Raw genomic sequence first — 20,202 nt, forward strand, 5'->3', positions numbered from 1 at the left:
GAAAGGAGCTACGGTCATGGAGTTATGATGCAATGAACAGAGCCACAAAATATGTGCAGGGAAAAAGACTTAGAGGAGAAACAACCTCCAGATCTAGGGTTAGACCGCAGGCACGGAAAACAATGTTCGCCGGGGAAGCTCGAACTCGCCGGAGTTCGTCGGATCCGGCCCTCCCGCGGCCAGATCTGGTCGGAGAGCTCGCCGGTGATGGGGGAGGAGCCGAGGAGGCGGCGGAGAGCGGTCGGCGGCGCGCGCGGGGCGGCGGGCGGCGGAGCCGGTCGACGGGGCGGCGCGCGGTGGAGCGGCTGGTCAGTGGCGGGGCTGGTGCGGAGGCGGCGGCCGGCGGGCGGAGCGGCGGGGTCCGGCGGGAAGGCACGCGCGGGAGCGGGGGAGCGGGCGCGTGGGCTTGGGCGGGCCCGCTGCGGGCTCCCCGGGCCAAGGCGGCGGGCGGCGGCGCTGGACACATGGCGCTCTCCTATTGGCGCGGGCGTGGTGGCGAAGTTGTCCAGCGGCGCGTGGACATGTCCGGCGGCCGAGAGGGAGGTAGCTAGAGTTTCGTCTGCGCGAAAAAATGAAGGGGAGCACCTATTTATAGCTTGGAGGAGGTAGGAGTGTCCAAATGGAGTGTAGTTTTCGCCCACGCGATCTTGATCCGATGGCGGAGGCCATGGAAGTGGTTTGGATGGGTTATTGCGCCGTTTTGGAGGGGTGTTGGGCTGCAACACACAAGAGGTCTTCGCGGTTACCCGGTTAACCGTTGGAGCATCAAACGGACTCCAAATGGCACGAAATTTGACAGGCGGTCTACCGGTGGTGTACCAAGGCCAGTTGGCAAATCTCGGTCCATTCTGAGAACGTTTAACACCCGCTCATGAAAAGAGGCAAGAGGGGTGCGCCGGGTGCATGTGGGAGTGTCGGATTGCAAAACGGACAACGGGGAAAAGGCTCGGATGCATGAGACGAACACGAATGCAAATGCGATGCATATGATGACATGATATGAAATGCATGACAAGAAGAAAAGCAAAACGAAAGATAAAACCCAACCATGAAGGGAATCTCATAACTTAAAGCCGAAAATGGCAAGAGTCAGAGTACAAATATGGCAAGTTACATCCGGGGTGTTACAACACTCCACCACTACGAAAGGATCTCGTCCCGAGATCTAGGATGGCACCGGAGGGAAAAGGAAAAGGAAGATAAGAGGTAAAACTAAGTTGCTTCTTAGACCAAGTGAGTGAAACCAAAGAACATTGAGAGGTTGAAAACTTAAAAAGGAAGAACACAACAGAGTTGAACACAATTGAGAGCACTCTGGTAGAAAAGAGAAACAAGGAACACCATGTGAACCTTGGAGGTTGCAAAGCTATGAATGATGAGCAGAATGGACAAGAAGGAATTGAAACCATTCTGGTTAAAACGAGATAACCAAGGGACACGGAAGAACAAATTCGGGAAGCACTCCGGTTGAAGAGAGATGCAAGACTTGATAAGATGAAAATAACTTGAACAGAGGACACAACACTCCGGTTAAATGGATAAGCATGAAAAGAACACGATCCTCCAAATACAAGATGATGAGTGAAGAGAGCAATATCACTATGCCTCCGGAAGAAATGAAAGAATGAAATTGGATGAACGGAGGGAAACATGATCTTGAGAGAGCACGCTTACAAAAAATGCTAGAACGGAGTTGTTGGATTATCAACAACGAAAAGATAAGCTTGATGTGGGGCTTATGGAAAACATCTCAAAACTGAGGTGAAATTCTGCCACTAACGGAAAATATAGATTGGATTGATATGAACAAGGAGACGAGAAACTTATTTCACCAGGAGGATAAATGAAGAACTTGGGTCATTTATAAGCACCATAAATAGCAACAATCCTTAAGGAAAGCTTTAGGTGAAATAAAACCCAAGATAACTCCAAAGAAGAGATTGATGGATAGCAAAGGATCTCATGAACGGATTGAAAATGATGGGTTTAAAATATGTCCTTCCGGAAAACTTGTGAATCATGAAACATGAAGGGAAATTGTCAAGAAAGACATAACACCACCTGAAAAAGATAAGATAGAAAGAATTGCACTTCGGAATGCAAGATGAAATTTTTTTGAACTCCTCAAAACAAGACATGCGTTGAGCCCCATGTTTATTTGAGAGTATAGCTTGGCGGATCTGAACTTTGAAAGAGATCTTGAAGAACAATTGAAGAATGAAAAGAATCCTTGACGAGCCACCATGTAGAAAACTCTCAAATACTCCGGATGGATAAAAGAAGGTCGCAAGGAAAGGAAGCTTGAAAAATAATAAGATGAATCCTTGCATAGATTAGATGGAGCTTCGCGACGAGCTAATGCGGAAAAACTTGGAACTCCGGAAAGAAAGATGAACAAATGAAATCAAGAATTTTTATGAACCTCCGGAATAAGAAATTACTCATTTGGGTGAAGCAAGAATAATAATTATGTTATGCTCATCCTTCACCAATATAAATTGATGACAAGCAACGGATTTGGCATACTATTTATTCTCGTAGAAAGGATTGGGGAAAGACATAGCGCAAACTTGAGAAAGTCTTCGACGAACCACCGGTTGGATTGAAAGAAAGAAAGAATGAATTGATACAATAACAACGGAAGAGAATGTTGGACGAACCACCGTTAGGATTAAAAGAATGAGCGAAGAAAACGAACGCACCGCCAGGAGGAATTGGAAAATGTACGAAGATACTTGAGAGAATTTAATACATGAGAACGAAGAGATCACGAGCTGATAAGAGAATACTTGAATGATGCACCAGTATGATTTGGAGAACAATAGTTGAAAGCTGAGAATGAATAACTCTGAGATGATGGGCTCCGAAGAATCAAACCGAAAACCTCCTAAAATGCTCCGGATGGTTGAAAAGAATTCTCAATCAAAACAATTATGAGAGGATGGCCTTAAACTAGAACCACGAATCTTCGAGAGAACGGACCAAGATTTAGAGGAAACACTTCTTCATTCTTCAAATGATGAGAATGGCGATGAGAAACACCACCATGAATTGTTTAGGCACTCCGGAATGAAAATTAGAAAGGTTTAACCAACAATAAAAAGAGTTTGGAAGATCTTGGAGAAAGATATTTGACTGATGAAAATTCATTCTTACGTCAAACTTTAGAAGATTTGAGAATAGCTCCGAGAAAATAGAGGAGTCAGGTAAGATCCTGGGAAAAGACCTGTGGGTTAGGGCCCACTCGAAAGAAACACCATTGAAATGATTTAAAAGAGGGATTGCACCGGTTGAATTAAATGGCTTGAATGAGATAACAACCCCGAGATAGGTTGAACGGATTAGGAATGAAAACACGCATCTCCTGAGATATCTTCAGCACTCCAGAACAATTGAATAACGAGAAGTGGATGATTAAGAGGTGCACCGGCATGATAAAACATTTGAAACGAGGAAAAAGATATGATCGAAAAAACTTGAATTGAATTCACCGGAGAAGAAAAAGAACGAAGAATGATAAACTAGTAGAACATCTTCATGAGAACCATCGGGTAAGAACATTGACGGAAAAGGATGGAAAAACGTCCCATCAATAAAATGATACTTGATTAAGAAGTCCGAGTCCTTGAAGAAAAAGGGTGGGAGGGTGGGAAAAAACAAAGGTAACTTGGGACGAATGAAACAAATAATGTTGAGAATACTTAGAGTTGATCTTGCGAATGTTGAAAATGATCGGATCCACTTGAAGAGAAACACGCCGGTTGAAAAGGATTGACATGACAATCTCGATTATCATGAAGGATTAGTATTCACATAGAAATGTGAGAACACCGCTTAGGAAAAGGTATGGAATCAACACTTGACATTGAAGCAACTCGAATACCACAAACCAAAACAAAACAAAGGATTGGAGCAAACATATGATAGATCCCATATCGTATCATGTGTCTGTTGGAAAGATATTCTAGGAGCTACTTGAATTCCCACTTATAAACTCCGAGACTTTCTGGTTATGCAATCAGGTGTTGGGGATACAGGGGAAGCAATATCTCACCCAAACTAACAATCCCTACATCCAACTGTATCCATCCTTCAACACATAACCAAGAAACTTTCGGAAATCATTTACCTCAACCTTCGAAAAGCATCCGTTATACAAGTTATGGCAATACTCCTGAACTCCCGCCCCAGTACTGGGTGGTGTCGAGGTTATCTCACCAACAACTGCATAAAGGAGATTTTCGGTGTCGGCGACCTTAGGTATTCCAGAACTGCCACGATAAAATTGTGACGACAACACCTCGGAGCTCAACTCCCCGGGACACTGCCACAACCCCTAAATGTCAGGAGGCACCAAGAACAATGTTCTCGTCAAAAAACCATCGGAACAATTCCAAGATACCCGCGTGATCCTAAATATTTTTAGTGAAATTTGAGGAGAGAAGAGTCAAAACTCTACGTCAGGAGGCCTCACCAGAGCGATGAAGGGGCTGAGGAGTAAAAAGAATCCTACTCTCTGATATGTATAATCCTAAGACTCAAAACATTTTGTTCTAGACTCAACAACGTCAGCGATTCGATCAAGCAGGGGGCTCCTAAGTCGGGGATGGCTCTGATTACCAACTTGTAACACCCACAATGCGGCTATATCTCCCACGTGTCGGGGCACGACTTAGAGGCATAGCCGCATGGTAGGCATGTCGCAAGAGGGGTAATCTTTACACATCCCATGTACTGAATAAGAAAGGGATAAAGAGTCGGCTTACAATCGCCACTTCACACAATACATAAATAATCAGACATCATCCAGAATACAATCAAGGTCCGACTACAGAACCAAAATTAAGAAAGACAACCCCAAATGCTAGATCCCCGATCGTCCCAACTGGGCTCCTTTACTGATCATCCAGAAAATAAACATAGTAACGGCCCGAATCCTCGTTGAACTCCCACTTGAGTTCGGTAGCATCCCCTGTACTGGCATCATCGGCACCTGCATCTGTTTGGAAGTATCTGTGAGTCACAACGACTCAGCAATCTCACACCCTCGTGATCAAAACTATTTAAGCTTAATGGTAGGAAAGGGTAGTGAGGTGGAGCTGCAACAAGCACTAGCTTATATGGTGGATAACATACGCAAAAGAGAGCGAGAAGAGAAGCAATGCATGGCCGAGAAGCTAAAAGTGATCAAGAAGTGATCCTGAAGCTACTTATGTTCAAGCATAACACGAGACCGTGTTCTCTTCCCGGACTATGTCGAAAAGAGACCATCACGGCTACACACGCGGTTGATTCATTTTAATTAAGTTAAGTGTCAAGTTCTCTACAACCGGACATTAACAAATTCCCATATGCCCATAACCGCGGGCATGGCTTTCGAAAGTTCAAAACCCTGCAGGGGTGTCCCAACTTAGCCCATCACAAGCTCTCATGGTCAACGAAGGATATTCCTTCTCCAAGGAAGACCCGACCAGACTCGGAATCTCGGTTACAAGACATTTCGACAATGGTAAAACAAGACCAGCAAATGATTAGGCACAAACTAGCGAGATGCTAATTCGTGCGTGTAGATGGCCCGATCTTTCACGATGATGCTTGATCAACAGTTCGTCCCCTTGTTCCTCCTCACTACCTTCAAGATAATTTTCACCTATGTACGAAAATACACAAACGAAAATAATGACCCCCTCGGATTAGCACGTAGGCGTCGATGTGATGATCAACCCTCCGCCGCTAGTAAATTTCCACGATGGAAAAATCACAGATAATACATAAGATATGACCGCCCACAACTCAGACGTTTTTCTATATATGTCACACTCGAAATAAAACTCAAAACTGATTTTACATTGGCCAAAGCCTGGCCTTTTGTATGGCCGAACTCTCGTACGCTAATAAAAATCCAGAGACTAAATCCTAACAGAATCAAAACTGACGTACGTGACAAACTAGCACAACTCAAAAGGAAATATATCTTTTTTAATTGAACCTGGACTCTAAAATAACTAATTAAGTTGCATGCAACATAATTCCCTTGCCATGCAAACTAAGATCAATTGAGCCAACCCATATACAATTAGGTGGCGTACGAAACTTTGGCTCCACCTTGTCACGTAAAGGCTCTCTTTTTATCTCTGGTCTCCTCCTTTGCTGCAGATCTATTAGCTTGTATGATTTTAACTGGTGATTCAATCCACCCCAGCGTCCTGGTTTTTTATAGTCCAAATCTGTTTGTACTATACAACCATGCATCAACTTGTCAATCACATCTCTTGAATGTAATGCGTGCACCACACAATTGATCTTTGGCCTGTTAATTACAAAATTTATTCTCGGTCCACACAACTGACGCACATGATCATATTTTCCTCGATGAAATATGGCTGCATGCACGTCATTATTTTTTGCAACTTTTCCATGCCTTAATTCTTTAACTATCTCAGATTGAGTAGCATCATCAATTGATGTTGTGGTGCTCGTATCATCCTCCTTTCCTTGAAACAAAACCGTCCTCGGTTTTGAGTTAACTTTCTGAGCCACCTTCTTCTCTAGAGCATGCCTGTCTATAGTAATTCTACCGTCCACCATCGGTTTTAGCATGTGCTTCTTTCCATCATGCAGGAATGTATAAGTGTTGGATTTTCCTGCATGCACCGCATCATGATCAAACTGCCACGGTCTTCCCAATAACAACTGACATGCATTCATCGGCAAAACATCACAATCCACCTTGTCAATGTAATATCCAACCGCAAATGTTACGCGTACCTTGTGTGTGATTTTTAATTTACCGGAATTGTACAACCACTCCACGTGGTGCGGCCGTGGATGCCGCCACATGGATAGACCCAAAGCTTCCACTAGATCTTTGCTAATGGCGTTGGTAAAGCTGCCACCATCAATTATCATCTTGCAAGCATGATTTTTGATCTTACACTGTGTTTTAAAAACACTCCATCGCTGCCCCTTTGCACCACCATCCTCTTGCACCTTCTCCACCAAAAGATTCAGCCCTTGTATCGGTGCATTGATTTCTTCCTTTATTTCTTCTTGTTCTTCTCTTCTTTTCAGCAAACGACTTTTCCAATCCTTTCTGAACACATCCACTGGCATAGGAATAAAACAAATTCTTTGACCCTTCCATGAAAAAGAGAAACTTTTTTTCTTGACATCCTGAACAACCCCAACGCGCATGCACCATGGGTTCCCAAGTAGCAAATGGCACGACACCATGGGCACTGGACAAACGTGGAAAAATTCCGCACAACAATATTTTCCCAAATAAAAAATTAGCAAAATCCAATGCGTAATCTTTATGTCACCTTTGAACCACTTCAACGTGTACGGTCTTTCAAGAGGTGCCATCTTCAGCCCCAATTTTTCCACCACTTCGATGCTCACCATGTTGACCGCAGAACCTTCATCGATCGTCAAATTGACACACCGTTCCTCCACGACGCAACGTGTGTGAACAAGGACAACCTCGCCGATGCCTTCCTCCTCCATCAATACATTCCTTCTCAACGCATCCATACTCGCCTCTATAGATGATATTGCAAACTAAATCGCCCTGACTAACCTTAGCTCTGAATACCACTTGATGAGGCACAAACTAGCGAGATGCTAATTCGTGCGTGTAGATGGCCTGATCTTTCACGGCGATGCTTGATCAACAGTTCGTCCCCTTGTTCCTCCTCGCTATCTTCAAGATAATTTTCACCTATGTACGAAAATACACAAACGAAAATAATGACCCCCTCGGATCAGCACGTAGGCGTCGATGTGATGATCAACCCTCCGCCGCTAGTAAATTTCCACGATGGAAAAATCACAGATAATACACAAGATATGACCGCCCACAACTCGGACGTTTTTCTGTATATGTCATACTCAAAATAAAACTCAAAACTGATTTTACATCAGCCAAAGCCTGTCCTTTTATATGGCCGAACTCCCGTACGCTAAGAAAAATCCAGAGACTAAATCCTAACAGAATCAAAACTGACGTACGTGACAAACTAGCACAACTCAAAAGGAAATATATCTTTTTTTATTTGGACCTGGACTCTAAAATAACTAATTAACATGCATGCAACATAATTCCCTTGCCATGCAAACTAAGATCAATTGAGCCAACCCGTATACAATCAGGTGGCGTATGAAACTTTGGCTCCACCTTGTCACGTAAAGGCTCTCTTTTTATCTCTGGTCTCCTCCTTTGCTGCAGATCTATTAGCTTGTATGATTTTAACAACTGATTCAATCCACCCCAGCGTCCTGGTTTTTTATAGTCCATATCTGTTTGTACTTTACAACCATGCATCAACTTGTCAATCACATCTCTTGAATGTAATGCATGCACCACACAATTGATCTTTGGCCTGTTAATTACAGAATTTATTCTCGGTCCACACAACTGACGCACACGATCATCTTTTCCTCGATGAAATATGGCTGCATGCACATCATTATTTTCTGCAACTTTACGATGCCTTAATTCTTTAACTATCTCAGATTGAGTAGCATCATCAATTGATGTTGTGGTGCTCGTATCAGCAAAGCCACCCGATGTGCCGACAAATCCCGATAGGAGTTGCACGTATCTCGTTCTCAGGGCAACACTGGATGAGACTAGCTATGAGTAAAACCAAACTTCAAGTTTCCCCGAGGTGGCCCCGCAGGCAGCTCGGTTCGGACCAACACTCAGAGGAGCACTGGCCCGAGGGGGGGGGTTAAAATAAAGTTGACCCTTGAGTCTGCAAAACCCAAGGGAAGGTATATGGTGGTAGGTAGGCAAATGGTAAAACCAAGGTTGGGCCTTGCTGGAGGAGTTTTATTCAAAGCAAACTGTCAAGGGGTTCCCATAACACCCAACCACGTAAGGAACGCAAAATCAAGGAACATAACACCGGTATGACGGAAACTAGGGCGGCAAGAGTGGAACAAAACACCAGGCATAAGGCCGAGCCTTCCACCCTTTACCAAATGTATAGATGCATTAAAGTAAATAAGAGACAAATATCCCAACAATATCCATGTTCCAACATGGAACAAACTTTATCTTCAGCTGCAACTAGCAATGCTATAAGAGGGGCTGAGCAAAGCGGTAACATAGCCAGACAACGGTTTGGTAGGAAAGGTGGGTTAGAGGCTTGACATGGCAATATGGGAGGCATGATAAAGAAAGTGGTAGGTATCACGACATAGCAATAGAGCGAGCAACTAGCAAGCAAAGATAGAAGTGATTTCGAGGGTATGGTCATCTTGCCTGCAAAGTTCTCAGAGTTGACAAAAACTTGATCCTCGTAAGCGTACTCAACAGGTTCCTCGATCACGTACTCGTCTCCTGGCTCTACCCAGGGCAAGAACACAAACAAAGGACCAACAATCAATCACGGTGCAATGCGCAAGCAACATGATGTAAAGCATGGCATGATATGCGAGATGTGATATGCAATGCATATGCGTGCTTTGGAAGGAAAATATTGAACCAGGCATCAACTTGGCAAACCAAGTGTTCCGCTGGAAGATGAGATGATTTCGGTCGAAATCGATATAAAGATCACCGGAATTGGATGCACGGTTTGCAAATGGCAAGCAAAACCAGAATGGCACAATTCTACGATTAACAGCATGATGCCATCTAGAATGCAACAAGAAACTAAGCTACTACACCCCAACATAGCAATAAGGCATATGGCAGTGATCAACTCAAGATGGTTGACAAAACATGAACACTGAGCTACGGCTAAATCACACAAGAGCAGGCTCAAACAAGCATGGAAAAAGTGCAAAAGATATCAGCATCACAGACTTAGTGAAAATACTAACATGCCAGAAATTAACATCAGGAAGCCATGTTTAGAGCTAGCAAACAACATGCTACAGGAACATATCATAGCAATACAAGGCATGGCATGAATCTAATCAAAGCATAAAACAAAAGTCCCTTACTGACCATGAGCGAAAAAGGCACAAAAGATATGATGGCACTCATGTAAACATAGCAAGTTTTGTTAACAGCTTCAGACTTAGCAGAAAACTGAGCATGTCATAAACAGAATTATGAAGGCATCTTTGCGAGCTCAAATCACTCACCAAAAGGCATTGCATGACAAGATAAGCATACTACCAGCAAGAACACATGTTCATGAAGCTAACCATGGCAAGAGGAAGTTCATAGCATGCATGGATCACTAGAAACAACCATGGCAAAATTGATTAACATGTGAACAATCTGCCAGGAACATTTTATAGCAAAAGTAGAGCAAGATTAAGACATGCTAGGGCACTCCATAATTGCAAACAGGGGTATGGATGGATAGAGCATAACCATATGTGCAAATCATCCGTACTGAAGCAACTCAAAACAAGCATAGATCTCACTGTAGCATCATGTTTACATGGCATAAAAATAACAGCAGGGAAATGACTTGGTAAAATCCTAAGTCCCTAAAATCAGCAATATCACGAAGGCTACTTTGCATGCTTGTGCTAGTCACCACATAGATCACAAAAAAATACATGGCAAGCACCCCTGTAAAGATGGCATGGCATAGATCAAAACACATGTGGAGCTCACGCCCATATGCAACACACAACAAATGTGACATAAATGACAAATCCTCATACTCTGATAAGTAACAACACCTAACAATTTATAGCACTCTTGCATCAGTGATTTGGGCATCAAGATGAACTCAAACAAGCATGCCACAATGGAATGAAATGAAGAGCATCTCACAATGAACATTTTGATATATCTTGCGCATGAAACAGAGCTATGGTCATGGAGTTATGATGCAATGAACAGAGCCATAAAATATGTGCAGGGAAAAAGACTTAGAGGAGAAACGACCTCCAGATCTAGGGTTAGACCACGGGCATGGAAAACGATGTTCACCGGGGAAGCTCGAACTCGTCGGAGTTTGTCGGATCCGGCCCTCCCACGGCCGGAGCTGGTCGAAGAGCTCGCCGGTGAGGGGGGAGGAGCCAAGGAGGCGGCAGAGAGCGGTCGGCGGCGCGGGGGGTGCTGGAGCTGGTCGATGGGGCGGCGTGCGGTGGAGCGGCTGGTCGGCGGTGGGGCTGGCGCGGAGGCGGCGGCCGGCGGGCGGAGCGGCGAGGTCTGGCGGGAAGGCACGCGCGGGAGCGGGGGAGCGGGCGTGTGGGCTCGGGCAGGCCCGCTGCGGGCTCGCCGGGCCACGGCGGCGGGCAGCGACGCTGGACACGTGGCACTCTCCTATTGGCACGGGCGCGGCAATGAAGTTGTCCGGCGGCGCGCGGACATGTCCGGCGGCCGAGAGGGAGGTAGCTAGGGTTTCGTCTGCGCGAAAAAATGGAGGGGAGCACCTATTTATAGCTAGGAGGAGGTAGGAGTGTCCAAATGGAGTGTAGTTTTCGCCCACGCGATCGTGATCCGACGGCGGAGGCCATTGAAGTGGTTTGGATGGGTTATTGGGCCGTTTTGAAGGGGTGTTGGGCTGCAACACACAAGAGGTCTTCGCGGTTACCCGGTTAACCGTTGGAGCATCAAACGGACTCCAAATGGCACGAAATTTGACAGGCGGTCTATCGGTGGTGTACCAAGGCCACTTGGCAAATCTCGGTCCATTCCGAGAATGTTTAACATCTGCTCACGAAAAGAGGCAAGAGGGGTGCGCCTGGTGCGTGTCGGATTTCGGGTTCCGGCAGACCCTTGAGGTTCGAACACTGGGGTGCGCGCGGAGATTTCGCCTCCTACCTACCTGCACCCCTCCGCCTCGCTAAAATCTAAACTATGGAAAGAACAACATAAGAGACACAGGGTTTATACTGGTTCGGGCCACCGTTGTGGTGTAATACCCTACTCCAATGTGTGGTGTGGTGGATTGCCTCTTGGGCTGATGATGATGAACAATACAAGGAAGAACAGCCTCGCGAGGGTCTGTCCCTGGCTGGGGCGATGAACTACTGGGAGGAGTTCAGTCACCTTTCTCTCTCTCTTTCTCTGATCGAAACCCCTCTCTAAAGGGCCTCCTCCTTCCAACCCCCCTTTGCTCTGTGGGTGGCTGGTCCTATTTATAGAGGCCCTGGTCCTCTTCCCAAATATCGAGCGGGAAGGGAGCCAACAATGGCGGGCTAATTTGAAGGGGGACAGCTAGTACTAGCTACCCTGACAAAAGTAGTCTTCGCCTGCGCAAAGCTCTGGTGATGACGCCGTCTTGGGCTCCATGATGACCTCCGTCTCGTAGTCCTCCTGGTCTTGGTCTGGTTGCACCTAAATGGCAACCTTTGCCTGATGCCTCGGTACTCCGCGGCTGCGCTTGCCCCCTTTGCACCAAAGAGGAAAGGAGGACACTGCGTGGGCTGGCACCCGCCTGGCGCCCTTGGTCGTCATGGCTTGCATCACGGGCACCTCGTGAGGTACCCCGCCTTGGTCTCTCCGCCTTCTCGTGAGCCAGCCTGATGAGGCCGTGCCTGAGGAAGCTCTGCGTCGTCCGCCCCGCGAGGCTTGGCCCCTCGCGAGGGTCTTGGGTTTGTGTTGGTGAAGATGGGCCGCGCTGGGCCCCCTTTTGTGCCACGCTGTAGGCCGCAGGCAGGCAAGTCTGGGGACCCCCGTTCCCAGAACGCCGACAGTATCCTCCGGGCTCAAGGCGCGCCCAGACTTGGCCGTGCAGGGAGGCGGAAGGGCAAGAGCGAAGCGCCGCGGGCCCTAACAACCTGCGGCCTTGGGCGCCGCGTGGCGGTTGATTGGACGTGGGCGTCTCCACTCCCCCATGGCGCCTCGGCAACTGCACGGACTGGACAAGTCCCTGCACGCAAAGTGGGTCATGATTACCTGCAATCGTGGGGGTCGGCAGTTGGCCTTCGCCGGCCATAAGTACGGAACAACGCGCGCCCTTCCAGTCCATCCCTCCTTGCCTCTCCTTCTTCCTGATCCTTGCTCCGTCTTGCTGCGATGGCTCCGATCCGCCGGTTCTCGACGACATAGAAGGGAAAGGCTCCCCGAGAGGAACCAGACGCACTCCCGCCGAAGAAACGGCTCGTCCCTCGTGGCCCGGTCGAGGGGGCCCTTCAGGTGGTGTCGAGGCCTTGGTGCGAGCGGGCGCCGCCGGGGTTCCCACTTCCATTGTACGCCCACGTCGAGGGCCCTGAAGGAGCTGATGCTGACCGCCACGGGCGGCGCCACCGTCGGCGCCGACGGGTCACGAAGGTGTGGGTCGTCCCCCCTGGGGTCCACACCGAGGGCTCCTCCCAAGAGTTCGTGCTCCACGTCGCCATTCCTCTTTAGTCTTGGATCCGCCTTCCTCCCTTCTTCGCCTCCATCATCCCGCAGGGGGAGCCCCTGGAGCTCTGGCTGCAGCACGCCGGCTGCAGCACCCTCGCGACCGAGGCAGTGGTCGCGGTCGTTGCCCCGGGCGAGGTCTTCATGACTCGGGGTTGGAGAGAGATCGCCCGGGTTTGCAGGACAAGGGGCGTCTTCGTGATCCACTTGGATTACGACGGTGCTTCGGTGATGCTCTTCAAGGTCTTCGATGCGAGCGGGCACCGGCTGGAGTGCTGCCCCGAGGAAGGTGGCCAGGACCCTGCTGCGACGAGGACTGGGCCCGCCAACCGCTCCCTTGGCGGCTCCTCAGGCGGTGGAGGCGTCGGAGGTTCCAGCGACTCCGACGAGCTCTTCGCGACTCCGGAGACGAGCGATGACAGCTACGAGCCCCCGAGCCGGCGCCGCTCTTGGAGCAGGGTGGGCTCGTCAGGCCGCCGCCGACTCTGATCTGGATGGGGTTGGCGTCGGTGCTTGACGGCCCACTATTGATGATGGCGTCCTTTGCAGGGACACGCGTAGTTTGTGTCCCTTTAGGATCTGTTCCCTGCGAGGAATTAAAAACGCGTCCCATGGGGGCTTGTAAGGTGCCTGTGATCCTATTTTGTTAATATAACCCTTGTCGTAGAATTGTGCAAGCTGCTCATTCCGTCTTAGCTCAGTCCTCCCTTTCAAACCTCATGAGGGCTTGGTGCTCTGCGCCGACAGGTCCCAGTCCCAAGGCGGCTTTAGCCGTCGCTGGTATGCCAGGTCGCGATGCCGTGGTCAAGGCCAGGAGGTGAGCGACCCGGAGTCCGGTAAGAGCCCCTGAGTCGCGATGCTCAGGAGGTCCCCTTTGGCGCCCAAGCAGCCGTCGTTTGGTGAGAAAGGAGAGCGGCGTCGCGAACACGGGATAGCATTAGGTGCGGGGATGGTGCCACGGTAGCTGGCACTTCCGGGTGATGACTTATCTCGAGAATCAGGGGCCGCTCTCTGGTGTGTCGCCGGGTCCGTGCATCAGCAGGCGCGAGGTTGCTCGGTGAGGTCCTTGTGTATCTCTCCCCTCTCGCCTTTGCTCCCCTTTCTGCTCTACGTCCTCGGGTCCCGGCCCTCGAGCGAGTCTAAGCCGTCGCTGGTATGCCAGGTCGTGATGCCGTGGTCAAGGCCAGAGGGTGAGGGCTGGAGAGCCAGTAGGAGCCCTGAGTCGCGATGCTCAGGCACCCCCCCTTTAACGTGCAAGCGGTTCACGTGGACGAGAGTGAAGGAGACACCGCAAGGGCCTCGCCTGACGCAGCTCCTTCAGGAGGTCCTGCAGGTCCATCATAGAAAAAACAAGGGGTTGCCATGACAATTGACAGTCAGCCGTTGGTTGCTTCCGAGGGGTAGTGAGGCACTGAAGGCTTGACGAGGTGACGCTATGCGGGGCTGCCGCGGCCAGAGCTCAGCCATCCAGGTTTGTCGGCGTTGCAGGGACGGACCCATGCGCAAGCGTCGTGCCGTTTGGGAGCAGCTCCGTTAGTTGGCGTCAGCTGAGCAAGCAACTAGGTAAAACACATTAGCCGTGAAGGAGTGGATTTGTTCAAATAGATGCTGGGAAGGCGGACATCACTGGGTCAGGCCCGAGCAACTTGGGGGGTCATGCAGCCCGAGGGGCGCTCCCAACAAGGTAAGCTAACAACATGAAATAAAAAAGGGATACACGCCGCAGGGACGGACCCACGCGGCCTGGGAATAATGCAGCCCTGGGGGGGCGCTCCCAGCTGGAAATGAAACTCGAAAGATGTCACCTGATGATGTTGAGGACGAAGGAGCGTTGGTGTAGCAGGCTCGGTGGGCTGCGGGAGCCGATCCTCACGAGCCCCCAGGCCTAGGGGCCTCGGGAGGCTCCGGAGGCGCTGGCGGCTCCTCGCGGGCCATCTCCATCCCTGCCAGGGCTGCGGAATGCCTGGCCTCTCGTGCCTCCGTGATGCCCCTCATGAGGCGCTGGTATGTGTCAGCCGCGTTCGGCAAGCCGTAAGGCATGCGAACGTAGCTGTGGGGTGGGCCTCCGCAGCGCCCCACTCGCGAGGGCCAGAGGTGCTCCAGAGAGGCGACTCGGTTGAGCCCTGGTATGTCGATGTAGACGCGCAGCCCACCATCCTCGCCTGGATGGGGAGCCACTGCTGGTAGGCGGCGGCCGCCTTTCATGACTCTTGACTCCTGTACCTCCTGAATGGCCTTGCTGACGAACTCCTGAGGGTCTGGATCTCCTTGCCTTGCTCCTTCTTGAGGGAAACATGCTTCGAAACACGCCTCCGTGTGGTGCCCAAGCGCCTCCCTCGTGACCCTAGCTAGGTCGATAGCCCTCCAGGGGAGAGCCCCCGAGCCCTGCCTAAGGAGGGCGCTGGGCGCGCTTTCCTATGCGATGGAAGGAGGTTCCCCCTGGGAAGGCGCGGGCCCAGAGGGGCCTGCCTCTTGAGTGGTCGGGCCAGACGATGTCTTCTTCTTAGGGGCGGTCTCGGGAGGCCTCCTGCTTCCGCGATCCGGGTCTTCCAGTGACGCGGCCTGAAAGGCTCGTTCCAGGGAACACACCGCGTCCTTCTCTTCATAGGGCACCGTGATGACTCCGCCGCTTCCTGGCATCTTGAGGACGTTGTAGCCGTGGTGAGTTACGGCCATGAACTTGGCCAGCGCTGGCTACCCAAGGATGGTGTTGTACGACAGGCGAATGTGAGCGACATCGAAGTCGATGAGCTCGGTGCGGTAGTTGTCGCGTGCCCCAAAGGTGACAGGGAGGCGGACCTGCCCAATCGGGACCGTGGAGCCGTTGGTGATACCGGAGAAAGGCTTGGTTGGCTGAAGCTGGCTGTAGGGCACTTGGAGATTGTTGAATGTTTCCATGGACAGGACGTTGAGCCCTGCCCCGCCATCGATGAGGGTCTTGGTGACCACCACGTTGCTGACGATTGGGGAACAAAGCATCGGGAGGCCTCCGGCTGTAGCCGCACACTTGAGCTGATCTTCTGAGTTGAACGTGATGGCGCACGCCGACCACCTAAGAGGGCGCGTGGCTTCGAGCCTGGGGAGGACTGCGTTCACTTCACGGGCGAACTGCTTGAAGATGCGCTGAGAGGCTGGGGCTTGTGCCCCGCCCAGGATGCAGGCGATCGCGCGCGGCTCCTGGAAGCCCCCAGCCCCCTCGTCCTGGTGGCGGTCCTCGTTTCTCCTTGGCTGCGGCGGCAGCGGTGGGAGGCCCGCGTTGCCTTGCGGGCGATCCTCGCGAGGCTGATCCCTCCAGCCTCCCTCGCGAGGCGGGTCTTGCCAGCGATCCTCGCGAGGTTGATCGCGCCACCCTTGGCGCGGGCCACGGTCTTCCCAGCGTCCTACGTTCCTTCCTCCTCCTCGACCGTAGCCCCGGTCACCACGGTCAGGGCGACGGCCGATCCTTCCTTCTCGCACGGCTCAGAGCTCTTGACATTCGTTGGTGTTGTGGGTGCGGAGGTCATGGTACACACAGTACCGACTGCCCTTGGAAGGTTCGGGCTGATCTCTACCCCGCTTGGTGTCTGGTTCTGCCGCGAGCACGGCAGCCCTCTTGCGCTTCACATCCTTGGCCTTGGGCTTCTTCTCTTCTGGGACTGTGGCAGGCAGCTCGAGGAGGGAGAGACGCCCCTCCTTGGCCCTGACGCACTTGGTTGCCAGGTTGAATAGCTCCAAGGAAGTGCACAGGTCTTCATGCATCGCCAGCTCCTCCTTCATCTTGACATCACGCACGCCGTCGGAGAAGGCCGAGATGATGGCCTCCTCAGTCACCTTGGGAATCTTGAGGCGTGCGTTGTTGAAACACTGGATGTATTCCTGCAGGGTCTCCCCGGGCTGTTGCTTGATGCGGCGCATGTCGCTCACAGCGGGTGGCCGGTCGCGAGTGCCTTGGAAGTTGGCGATGAAGCGGGTGCACATATCGTCCCAGGAAGAGATTGTGCCTGGAGCCAGGTTCAGGAGCCAGGTGCGGGCCTCGTCCTTGAGTGCCATGGGGAACCAGTTCGCCATGACCTTCTCGTCTCTGTTGGCAGCTTCGATGCCCAGCTCGTAGAGCTGGAGGAACTCTGCAGGGTCAGCTGTGCCGTCGTAGCGAGGAGGCAAGTCTGGCTTGAACTTTCCGGGCCACGCGACGCTGCATTGCTCGGCGGTGAAGGCGCAGCAGCCTGCTGTAGCCACGGGAGGCCTTGGATGACGGGGAGCTTGGTCTTGCATGTCCCCACGCGCTGCAGCTGGGAGCAGCACAGGGTCTTGACACGCGGGAGCAGGAGCATGGTCGCGACGTGCTGGAGCAGGGAGCGCCCGGGCAGCTTCTTGCGGGTGAGGGACTTCTTGACAGCTCTGCTCTTGCCGCGCTAGCACCTGACGGAGCGGGTTCCGCCCAGGGGCCACGCACCTTGGAGCCATGGCGCCTTCCTGAGGAGGAGGCGGCCGGGGCACCGCCGGAGCTTCATCGCCCGCGCGGGGCGGGGTGCGGTGCAGCGGAACGGACGGCGTAGGAGAGCCCCTGCGGCGCGGACGAGCTCGGCGACGCGGTCGAGCCATTCTTCGTAGACGTCATCGACGGGACGGTAGCGCAGGAGCTCGTTTGCCGCGATGAGTGCAGCCCGAGCCTCCATGGGCGCACGGAGCGCGCGAGACGAAGAACCAGCTGGGCTGAGCGAGGGAGTTGCGGTGCGGCCGTCTTGCCGCACGGACGGATGCTAAGACGATGCTTGCTACTCGTCCCCCGCCGGGCCGGTGGCGGCGTTGACGGCAGGTGACGGGGAACGGCGAGGACGCCCGCTGACAGGGGCCGTCTGGGCGACGCGGGAAGTGAGTGTGGCCCGGCACTCGGCGCGGGCCCGACGAGCGTTAGACATGGGCGTGATGGTCGGAGGAGAACGGGGTGGTGGAAGACGAATCCCGGCGCACCCCTACCTGGCGCGCCAAATGTCGGATTTCGGGTTCCGGCAGACCCTTGAGGTTCGAACACTGGGGTGCGCGCGGAGATTTCGCCTCCTACCTACCTGCACCCCTCCGCCTCGCTAAGATCTAAACTATGGAAAGAACAACACAAGAGACACAGGGTTTATACTGGTTCGGGCCACCGTTGTGGTGTAATACCCAACTCCAGTGTGTGGTGTGGTGGATTGCCTCTTGGGCTGATTGAAGGAAATATGCCCTAGAGGCAATAATAAAGTTATTATTTATTTCCTTATTTCATGATAAATGTTTATTATTCATGCTATAATTGTATTAACCGGAAACATAATACATGTGTGAATACATAGACAAACAGAGTGTCACTAGTATGCCTCTACTTGACTAGCTCGTTAATCAAAGATGGTTATGTTTCCTAACCATAGACAAAGAGTTGTTATTTGATTAACGGGATCACATCATTAGGTGAATGATCTGATTGACATGACCCATTCCATTAGCTTAGCACCCGATCGTTTAGTATGTTGCTATTGCTTTCTTTATGACTTATACATGTTCCTATAACTATGAGATTATGCAACTCCCGTTTACCGGAGGAACACTTTGGGTACTACCAAACGTCACAACGTAACTGGGTGATTATAAAGGAGTACTACAGGTGTCTCCAAAGGTACATGTTGGGTTGGCGTATTTCGAGATTAGGATTTGTCACTCCGATTGTCGGAGAGGTATCTCTGGGCCCTCTCGGTAATGCACATCACATAAGCCTTGCAAGCATTGCAACTAATGAGTTAGTTGTGAGATGATGTATTACGGAACGAGTAAAGAGACTTGCCGGTAACGAGATTGAACTAGGTATTAAGATACCGACGATCGAATCTCGGGCAAGTAACATACCGATGACAAAGGGAACAACGTATGTTGTTATGCGGTCTGACCGATAAAGATCTTCATAGAATATGTAGGAGCCAATATGGGCATCCAGGTCCCGCTATTGGTTATTGAACGGAGATGTGTCTCGGTCATGTCTACATTGTTCTCGAACCCGTAGGGTCCGCACGCTTAAGGTTTCGATGACAGTTATATTATGAGTTTATGAGTTTTGATGTACCGAAGGAGTTCGGAATCCCGGATGAGATCGGGGACATGGCGAGGAGTCTCGAAATGGTCGAGACGTAAAAATTGATATATTGGACGACTATATTCGGACATCGGAAAGGTTCCGAGTGATTCGGGTATTTTTCGGAGTACCGGGTAGTCACGGGAGAAGCAATGGGCCTTGATGGGCTTTAGTGGGAAGAGGAGAAAGGGCCAAGGGGCTGCTGCGCCCCCCTCCCCTCTAGTCCGAATTGGACTAGGGAAAAGGGGGCCGGCCACCTCTCCTTCTCCTCCACTTCCTTCTCCCTTCCTCCCCTCTTGGTGGACTCCTACTAGGACTTGGAGTCCTAGTAGGACTCCACATCCTGGCCGCACCAACCTTGGCCGGCCTCCTCCTCCTCCATCCTTTATATACTGAGTCAAGGGGCACCCCATGAACACAAGTTGATCCACGTGATCTATTCCTTAGCCGTGTGCGGTGCCCCCTGCCACCATATTCCTCGATAATACTGTAGCGGAGTTTAGGCGAAGCCCTGCTGCTGTAGTTCATCAAGATCGTCACCACGCTGTCATGCTGACGGAACTCTTCCCCGACACTTTGCTGGATCGGAGTCCAGGGATCGTCATCGAGCTGAACGTGTGCTCAAACTCGGAGGTGCCGTAGTTTTGGTGCTTGATCGGTTGGATCGTGAAGACGTACGACTACTTCCTCTACGTCGTGTCAGCGCTTCCGCAGTCGGTCTGCGTTGGGTACGTAGACAACACTCTCCCCTCTCGTTGCTATGCATCACATGATCTTGCGTGTGCGTAGGAATTTTTTTGAAATTACTACGAAACCCAACAGTGGCATCCGAGCCTAGGTTTTATGTGTTGATGTTATA

This window comes from Triticum urartu, chromosome 1A (assembly GCF_056163025.1).
Source record: "Triticum urartu cultivar PI428250 chromosome 1A, HENAU_Tu73, whole genome shotgun sequence".
Classification (NCBI taxonomy): Eukaryota; Viridiplantae; Streptophyta; class Magnoliopsida; order Poales; family Poaceae; genus Triticum; species Triticum urartu.